Source organism: Myripristis murdjan, chromosome 22 (assembly GCF_902150065.1).
Source record: "Myripristis murdjan chromosome 22, fMyrMur1.1, whole genome shotgun sequence".
Taxonomy (NCBI): Eukaryota; Metazoa; Chordata; class Actinopteri; order Holocentriformes; family Holocentridae; genus Myripristis; species Myripristis murdjan.
In genome coordinates this window covers 23,806,601-23,815,100 of record NC_044001.1, presented here as the reverse complement: position 1 = coordinate 23,815,100, position 8,500 = coordinate 23,806,601, and the positions used below count along the sequence as shown (strand labels likewise).

Genomic DNA, 8,500 nt, shown 5'->3' with positions numbered 1-8,500 from the left:
GAATCACATCCTGAGCTGTATTTGATGCATTTGATGTGATCATTGTAAGACTCCATCTCCTGCGCTGTCTTCCAAACATTTGCAGTCATTCTGGATGTTATATGTGAAGCAGTACAAACAACAGCATTTCCCATGGGGATATTATTCACTACAAGTAAACTTGAGTAGTAATTGAAATAATGAGATATTTTACCCCTCTGAATGTTGCTTTAAGTGGATTTGAAAAGAGGATCTAAGCACAGATCAATAGCACAGTGGGCAAGAGAGGAATAGCAGGCCTGTTTCCTGCCGTCAGCATCGATAATGAACAGTAGGAACAGAGAGAAAAGGAAGGAGAAGGGGAGGAGAGACCACCTCATGCTGTCCACCCTGTAGAGTCAAACCACTGTACAGTATGTCAGCAGCCAAGTTTCCTTTTTTAGTCAACAACACTAAAAAGAAAATAAATAAATAAACCTCTGGTAAACTGTGGCAGCAACGTAGGGGAGAATCCTGCCTTATTTTGATGTTCAAACCTTAAATCAATCCTCATTTTTGACATTTTCTTTCATGCCAGTTGTGAGAGTTTGCACATGCATGTACCATGTTTAAAGCTAATTTAAAATACTTTTTGTCATACCTTTTGGGCTTTTTCACCCTAATTCAATTCAAAATGGCATAAACAACAGCTCTACGTAGTATCCATTTGGTCTGTAACCCATCACTATGAGTGAGACACTGCCAATTGTAAGTTGCAAAGTTGTGCCAGAATGGCTATAAATGCACATTCTGAAATAAGCACCAGGCACCATTTCACATAAATGCATGCATTCAAGAAATAAAAAGGCTTCTCTGACTCTCTAACAAATTGCTCTCAGATTTTCAACCAGTAGCTGGCGTTTTTCTGCTTTTACATTAGAGACTTGGCTTCTGTGAATCACAACCAAATGAAATGGAAATTAAAGGTAAGCATTGCACAATTACAGATTAAACTTATTTTCCTATACTGGAAGTGCCTTGGGCTACTTAGACAGCATAACAACTAAGATGAAGAGAAATGGCAAATACCTCACAATGTGATAAAGGAAAATAAATACTGGAAAAAAGTCAGCAACTACTGGCTACTAACCAAACCACAAAAAGGCCTAGATGACTTGGGGTAATTAGTACAGTTAACATAAACAAAAAGAAACCCATATAGCATATGTGCAGTTTTGGTGATTCATAAATAAGATCATGGAGGAAATGCACAATTTGTTTGTTCAGTAATGACATCGTACAAAAAAAAAAAAAAATCACATCATGAATTCATCTTTACAGTGAGTGAATGGAAAAGTGTGTCATACTCCAATTCAAGTTCTATGGTTACAGTATTAGAGAGGTCAATACAAATTAGTGTAATTATGCAAATGTCCTAGTGCTTTGATGTGTTTTGAAAGATATTTAATAGTAACTAGGAATAGAAACACAGTGGTTAAACCATAGTAAAACTAAGAAACCATGGTTCTACATTCTGCCACAACACAGTGGTGCATTTTTGGTTATTATTGGCACCCAGTCCTAACGTGAAGCTGAACTATGGCACCATGACTCATTTAGATAGAAATTTTTGTCAGTGTCCTCTCACAACTATCTGGGAGAAATTGCTACAGAAGTCTAGGTTTAAATTGGGCCCAGGATTTGACAGTAAAAGCTTGCTAGACTATGTCCTCTCAGATATAGGCCTAGGACAAAACACAGAAAGCACTGACATTGTACTTGAACTTATCTAGTGCATACACTTCATATTAACAGCTACTTTTTTTCCAGTTACTTAAAGGAGTGATCACTTGTTTATTGCCAGGTCTGGGCTGTACATTATAGTCAAAAATAACCTATGAGAGCTAAAGCATAGAATCAAGTGGGTTAGGTGAGAAATCAGTGTTGACCTAATGTGGGTGGTCCAGGATTCAGGGCTGTTCCTTTTGATTCAGTTGGTGCCAAAGAACGACAATATTTGGTGTGCTTTTATGAATATCTGAAGGTTAGAGTGGGTGCAACTGCCATTTTATTGATTTGCTTATTTATTTAATTATCCATTCATTCATTCATTGAGGAGTGGAGGGGGGAGGGGTGACGGAGAAGCAGCGCAAGTAGCGCCACCGATTCCCGCTCCCCTCAGGTAACGTAATAGCATTAGGGTATAAATGAGTAATAAGTAAAGACTATTGTGTTCCTCCTCTGAGGTGACAAACACGAGTTTGCGTCTGGCTGTCCTCAACCTGATAGGCTCCTTTGCTCGCTAAGCACACGGTAATCCGTGGTCGGTCCTTAATCTGCCATGGACAACATTCAACACTGTTCTGCGTGCCGCGCCAGCGTGGCTCCAGAGTTTTACGCATAAATCGCGACAGTGGGACTGCACGCCTCTTTGCCTAAAAGCCCTTGTAGTCCCCGACCTGCCTGCCTCTGCCCTGCTGCCTCTTCTCACGGGGCGCTCTGTGACACTCCATGAGGTTTGTGCCATCCACAGCCATCCGCCGCTTCATTGCAGTCTTTCTAGCGCAGACACTTCGCACCAAGGGTCGCTCCTCTCCACCAGTTTCCGCCCTATGCAAAATAAATAACTATTGCATTGCTGTTGTTTTTTTGAAAGAAAAAAATCTTTGGATGTAATATTTTCATCTGTTATTTTCAACTTGGATGAGTTTTGAGCGAGGAGCCGCTGCCAAACAGGAGGAAACAACTGCAAGGACATATTTTTCACTGACAAGTAACTACTGTACCGCTGGGAGAACACAGAAAAAGCGCCGTGCCATGTAGCAGCACCCTCAAACCCCGTCTGGAAAACACAGGCTGCTGGAGGAACGCGGCGCACAAGCGAGCGAGGTAGTTATTTTTAACTCAACTTGAAGGGAAACTACAAATATGCTGTGAGGCTCCTCTGCTGCAGCTCATCGGCTCCGAGCGCAGGTTAGAGCACTGCTGGTGAATCCTGTCAAGGAGAGGTGCGAGAAAAAACGATGCGGCTGGGTAGGTAGCCTGTACTTGATTTTGCAGTTCGTCTCCTGGAATTAGTAGATGCATGGGAAGGGAGCGGCTGTAGCCCCAAACCAGTGGAAGAGAATATAAGAGCCGGCGGTGGCACACAATGGATACTTGTTCGCCTCTCAAGGTAAGAAATGACCTTAAAGTGAACATTAATTACCTTGCAGGCCTGATTCAAGTCATGCAGGATTTTGCCGCGCACTCATCAGAGATTTAATTTATCATCTATCAGCTGATTAGATTGTTTGTTTTCCCCTATGTGCTGCTGGATTTGTTCAGCGACAGTTCACCTTCAGCCAGACAGGATGGTGGAGGCATCATCGATACGGACTGATGTTCACTTTTGTTAAATAATCACATTTGTGGCTGCCAGCATTTTTATTATTTTTTTTTTTTTTTTTTGGTCACAGGCATTGGATTTGTTTTGCCTGGATGTAATGGAGGGCAGTGTGTTGATGGGGAGTTAAGAGGGTGGCTCAACAATCACAGGTATCCACAGAAAAGTGAGATAGGGTGCAAAATGACCAGTGGAAATGACGTCCCTCCAAGTTCAGCACAGAGCAGATTTACACCTAAATGCGCCAGAAGGGTGTTTGTTTGTTTGTTTATTTATTTATTTATCTATCCATCCCCCATCTCCTACCTTCCAGCCCCTTTCCTTCCTTCCTTCCTTCCTTCCTTCCTTCCTTCCTTCCTCCCTTCCTTCCTTGAAAAGGTTGTTGCTTTGCACGGAAATCAAGGTTGCTCAGTGGCTGTTGTGCCCGATGCATATTAATCATGGATGTGTAAATATGTGCGGGTTTTTGCGAGTCTGCCAGAGTGCCTACGCTTGTGTGTGTGAGAGAGAGAGAGAGAGAGAGAGAGAGAGAGAGAGAGAAGGAAGGTGCACTTTTCTAAATGTTCCCTTGTGGTTAAAGTGAGACATTTATTAAACTTGTAGTCCCTTTAATTTGCGTGAGTGCGCGCGCGTGTGAAGATGGGGCAGGCTAGGGGAAAAAAAATCCATTTTTTAAAAATGTTCCCTCGTGAGTACAGTCAGAAATGTTAAACTAGTTCCTTCAAGTTACGTGAACACACCAGGCTTACTGTGCGTGCGTGCGTGAGTGCGTGCGTGCGTACGTGCGTGCGAGTATCTCTGTGTGTGTGTGTGTGTGTGTGTGTGTGTGTGTGTGTGTGTGTGGCTGAGAAATCGATGGCCGCTGTGAGACACCATGGGCGGGAGTATTGCTCCGCCACCCCCCCCACCCCCCCCCACCCCCCCCCATTACCACCCTCCTGCGGGTTTTGACTGGTACCACAGTGGAACTTGCGTAATCGTCAGTCAATGTGAAATCACGAGTCTCTGTCTGGACCCCGGAGAGGGAAGACAGCCGCCCGGTAATTCCGCCGGTAACTGAAGGCAACAGACCGACCGCTTTCAGCACCGCGGAGAGCGCACAGTGAAGCAGAGAGGCTGAACCGACACGGCGCATCTCTGCTTCTCCAATAAATACCCTACATCAGCAGCAGAGAAAAAATCTGACTTTTAAACAAGTTTGCCAGAGTTGCGCTGGGCTTCCACAATGCTGAATTTATCAACTTTTAATAGCTGTTATTCTCAAGGAGTTTTAATGTGAAGGCTATATCTTTCGGCAGCAGAGGAAAACCGAAGTGTGAGTCTTTTTTAAAGGAGAACCTAGGCTACTGTAGATGACTTATGTGACTGAATAGCATTTCCTTCACCTCCAACACCAGGGGTCACTGACTTCAATTTCCCATCAGGGATCAATAAAGTATTTCTGATTCTGGTTCTGATTCAGTTGTATCCTAGCCTTTCAATTCATTACTATGGACATTTGAATAGAAATTGCCTTCCAAGTCTCCACTCATCAGTCACAACAAATGCCAACAGTACTCATCTGATATGTCCACATTATCAGCAGCTATTGTCTGTCAATGGCTGATGTCAAAACGATGCCCGCGGGTTAATGCCTTATGTCGAGACTGCTCTATGGAATTGATAGGTCTGCCTTGACAGGCAAGATAACTTGCGATTACAGACAAACACAATTTGCGAGCACACCAGATAGATGTTGAGAATGCTCTCCAAAGTAGGCCACTTTTACCTCAGGGAGATCCTCGACATGCGCCAAAGCCTCCAAGGGAATGTTAGAAAGTTGTTGTTTTGCAAGATAAATTGGGAAAGAGAGAGAGAGAGAGAGACAGACAGACAGACAGACAGACAGACAGACAGAGACAGTGAGATGGATGGGTGGATTGGTGGAGGGGTGTCTGTTGTATTCATCTCAATACAGTGAAATAATGTGCAACTGAGAAGGGATCAATTCCAGTTCAGTTCAGCCAATTCTGTATTAAATGGAATTGCTTCAATGGAATGCAATTGAAGCCCAAAATTGGGTGGAAAATAACTTGGGATTTAGCTTCACATTCTCCCTGGTGTCCCTGCACAACGCTGGTCTCAGAGCTGCATTTTAAATCTGCTACGGGCAGTAAAGTAGAGGTCCGTTCCTTCCCAGAAGGCTCTTGTGTATGGCTTCATTCAGTCGCCTTCAGCTATAGGGCTAGCTGGGTATAAAGAGACGCAATAAATAAATTAAAAAAAGAAACCAGAAGCAAGGAGGAACCAGCATGCAGGAAGTCTGATGCTTTAGATCTGCTGAAACAGAATGAATATACAGCAAATGTAACAATTCTTAGGAATGGAGCGCAGCTGCAGGGCATTTTCATACGCTTCTTCACCTCAAATTGCTGTGCATTAGAGGGAGACATTTCCCTAATGAATTCAATCATAGCTCCTGTTGTCTCTCAATTGGGCTTTGTTTGCACTCATGCCTGGTGACTACAGCCCAGCTGCTCTAATACAGCATATGTGCGGAGTGAAAGTGACACTTCATATAGTGTTTAGTGAAATCAGATGTTTGGTGGGAGCCACAGGCTTTGTAAGAACAGACATCTAGTTTGGCATCGTTTTACTATGTTTAATTCCACAAAATTCTTAGTTCATTTCCCTGCTTTTATTTGCATTGAAATCTGCACTCAAGTACCACCCATATATACTGAATAAATGGATAACCAATGGAGCAGCACCCTGAAAAAGTTTGCAGTTCAGTATCATGTTCAAGGACAAAGCAAGGGGCATCATTCCTGTTTTATTAGCCACCCTACACCACCTCAATTTTTTTGCCTTTGGTCAACAAAACAAGCAATCTTTCACCTACAGAACTAACCAACCTCTCTAACCCACGTCTCTGTTGGCCACAGGAAGTTGTTGAAACATTTCCAAAATGACCATCAGATGTTTTTAAAGCCATTCTGAGTTTTGACTTACAGGAAATTTGTGTCAAAATCAAGTATTAGGCTGATAAATTTATCAAACTATCAATGTCTCATTCATTTTGTCAAACCACACTGGGTGACATACCTGCCATATGTTGGTAAGGATTAATGTTGCATTCACATTATATTGGGTTTACTGTTACTGTAAGCTGCCGACTGTGAAAAACCATTCACTGAGAAATCCTTGTAGTAATAAGGAATTAGTCATTTGGGAATTTTTTGGAGGGTCCAGTAGCTTCCACGTGTGTCACAAGTTGCTGAGGTGTGTCACTACAGAAGGAGGATATTTTAAGTTTATCGATAAGTGCATTTTAACAGGGAGATGATGCAGAACAGTTTGCTTTATTATTGCCATCATGTAAATGAGATAAATACATGAACTCTAACCACTTGATCTCTGATTTCCCTTAGATTCTCCCCTAAATCGCTTCACTTAAATAAATAAATAAATAAACAACTTTTTTTCCCATATTGCATGAAAATCGCACATGTTCTGCATCTGTTGCTTGCAACACTTCATTGAAGCTACATCACACTTACATGGTGGGAAATATTCAAAGCCAAGATGCCATTGTTTTATGGCTGCAGCATTAGTTCAGATAGAAAATATCTACATGTCTTGTGCATCATTTTATACTCATTTCCCTGTGATTCAGCAGGACATACTCAGGATCTTTGGAAACCTGTGATCCCCTGCTAGAATTTAATATAAAGTTTTGTCGGTTTGAGCAAAGCAGTATGCATTTGTAATGAGAAAATCCAGTGATAGCTGAGGAGGTCAAATTTGTAGCGACAAAATACCAACCTGATCTTCTGCCTTATCCATGCTGATGTGAGCGCTGCATAAATCTGCCCCCTCAAAAACAGACTGCCTGGCTTGTGGGCTAATAATAACTCTTTCAAGCATAGACAAACTTCACCTTCAGGTTGCTTGACGGAATAGATTGATGAAATTTTTGAGGTAGAAAAGTAATGAAGAACACACTTTGCCACCGGCAGGGTTTTTTTTTTCTTCTTTTTCTTTTTTGCATTGCAAGTCTAAAGCTTGCCTTGAAAAAAGAAGAACAGTGACTGCAACAGGGATTGGCAATCGGGCTCGTGTTAGCACCGGTCTGGCTCTGCTGAAACCTCGTGGCTGGGCTGCTCCGGCTGTGCACTGATGTGTTTTTTCCTGGTAGGCGCAGCAGGCAGCACTTGACTCCAAAGTATATCAAAGTGAGCTGCAGACTTTGAGGGCAGGGCCACTGAGGAGCGAGTGGCGAGGACAACTTCTGGGAGTTTACATAGGCGACAGCGCCCGTCCTTTGTGAAACAGAAGTCGGGGCATTAAGATGTCATCACCCACTGACCAATGTGACCGTGGGGACACAGACGTACAGCAGCAGTCACAAATGTGAAATTTGAGAGCTCACCAGAAGTTGAGGGGAAAAAGTTTTCTTGGGCAATATTTGTGGAACCAATAGGGTGGATAGTATGTCCGGGATATAAATCAAATTTGTTATTATCATAAATCACTGTCTTAACTCCATTATGTTAAGTTATACTTTTAGTCGAATTACAGAGGCCAACCATGAGCACTGACTTCTTATCTTTACTTTGCCCTCTTAGGTTTCATTTTCCTTCTTTTTTGGTATTTGCTCAGTAGGTGTGGCAGGAAGGAAAGTCATTATTGAACTGAGAGCTGGTATTATAATTTTGCCTGCACCTTTTCTCTTCTCCCTGTTTTCTGTTGTGCTGCTTTTGTATGCACTGGCCTCATTTTCTATAGCAGGTTCATTCGCAATAGGCAGCCGCACCAGTCCATTCTATCCACAGTATTTCAAGAAACTTCAATTTTAAAAGCATTTGAGTTTGGGGTTTTGCAGCTCAGGGAGCATTCATTACAGCGTTCAGAGGATTAGTCAGTCATCTGTTGTTGTTCTATTACACCACACGCTGTAATCATACACACACATGTACACACACACTCACTCACACATAAACAAACAGTTTGCAGCCACACTTGCACACTCCCAGGCTGACAGAATTGCACATATTTACACACACGCACACACACAAAGGCACACATATTCAAAAGCTGGTAAGGTGGCGAGTGTGTGTTTCACTCGAGTGCGAACAAACACTGCCATTGCTCAAGTTATCACCAAGAGCATGTCAA

At 42.6% G+C, this 8,500-nt stretch overlaps 1 protein-coding gene across 1 annotated transcript in view; it reads left to right on the top strand.

The window, feature by feature from the left end:
• Positions 1-2,320: 2,320 nt before the first annotated feature.
• The window catches only part of LOC115354019 (leucine-rich repeat and fibronectin type-III domain-containing protein 2), a 132,621-nt gene continuing 126,441 nt past the window's right edge, over positions 2,321-8,500 (top strand). The window contains exon 1 of the mRNA XM_030044164.1: positions 2,321-3,133. The gene's annotated coding sequence lies outside the window, so the exon portion shown is untranslated. The remainder of the gene's footprint in view (positions 3,134-8,500) is intronic.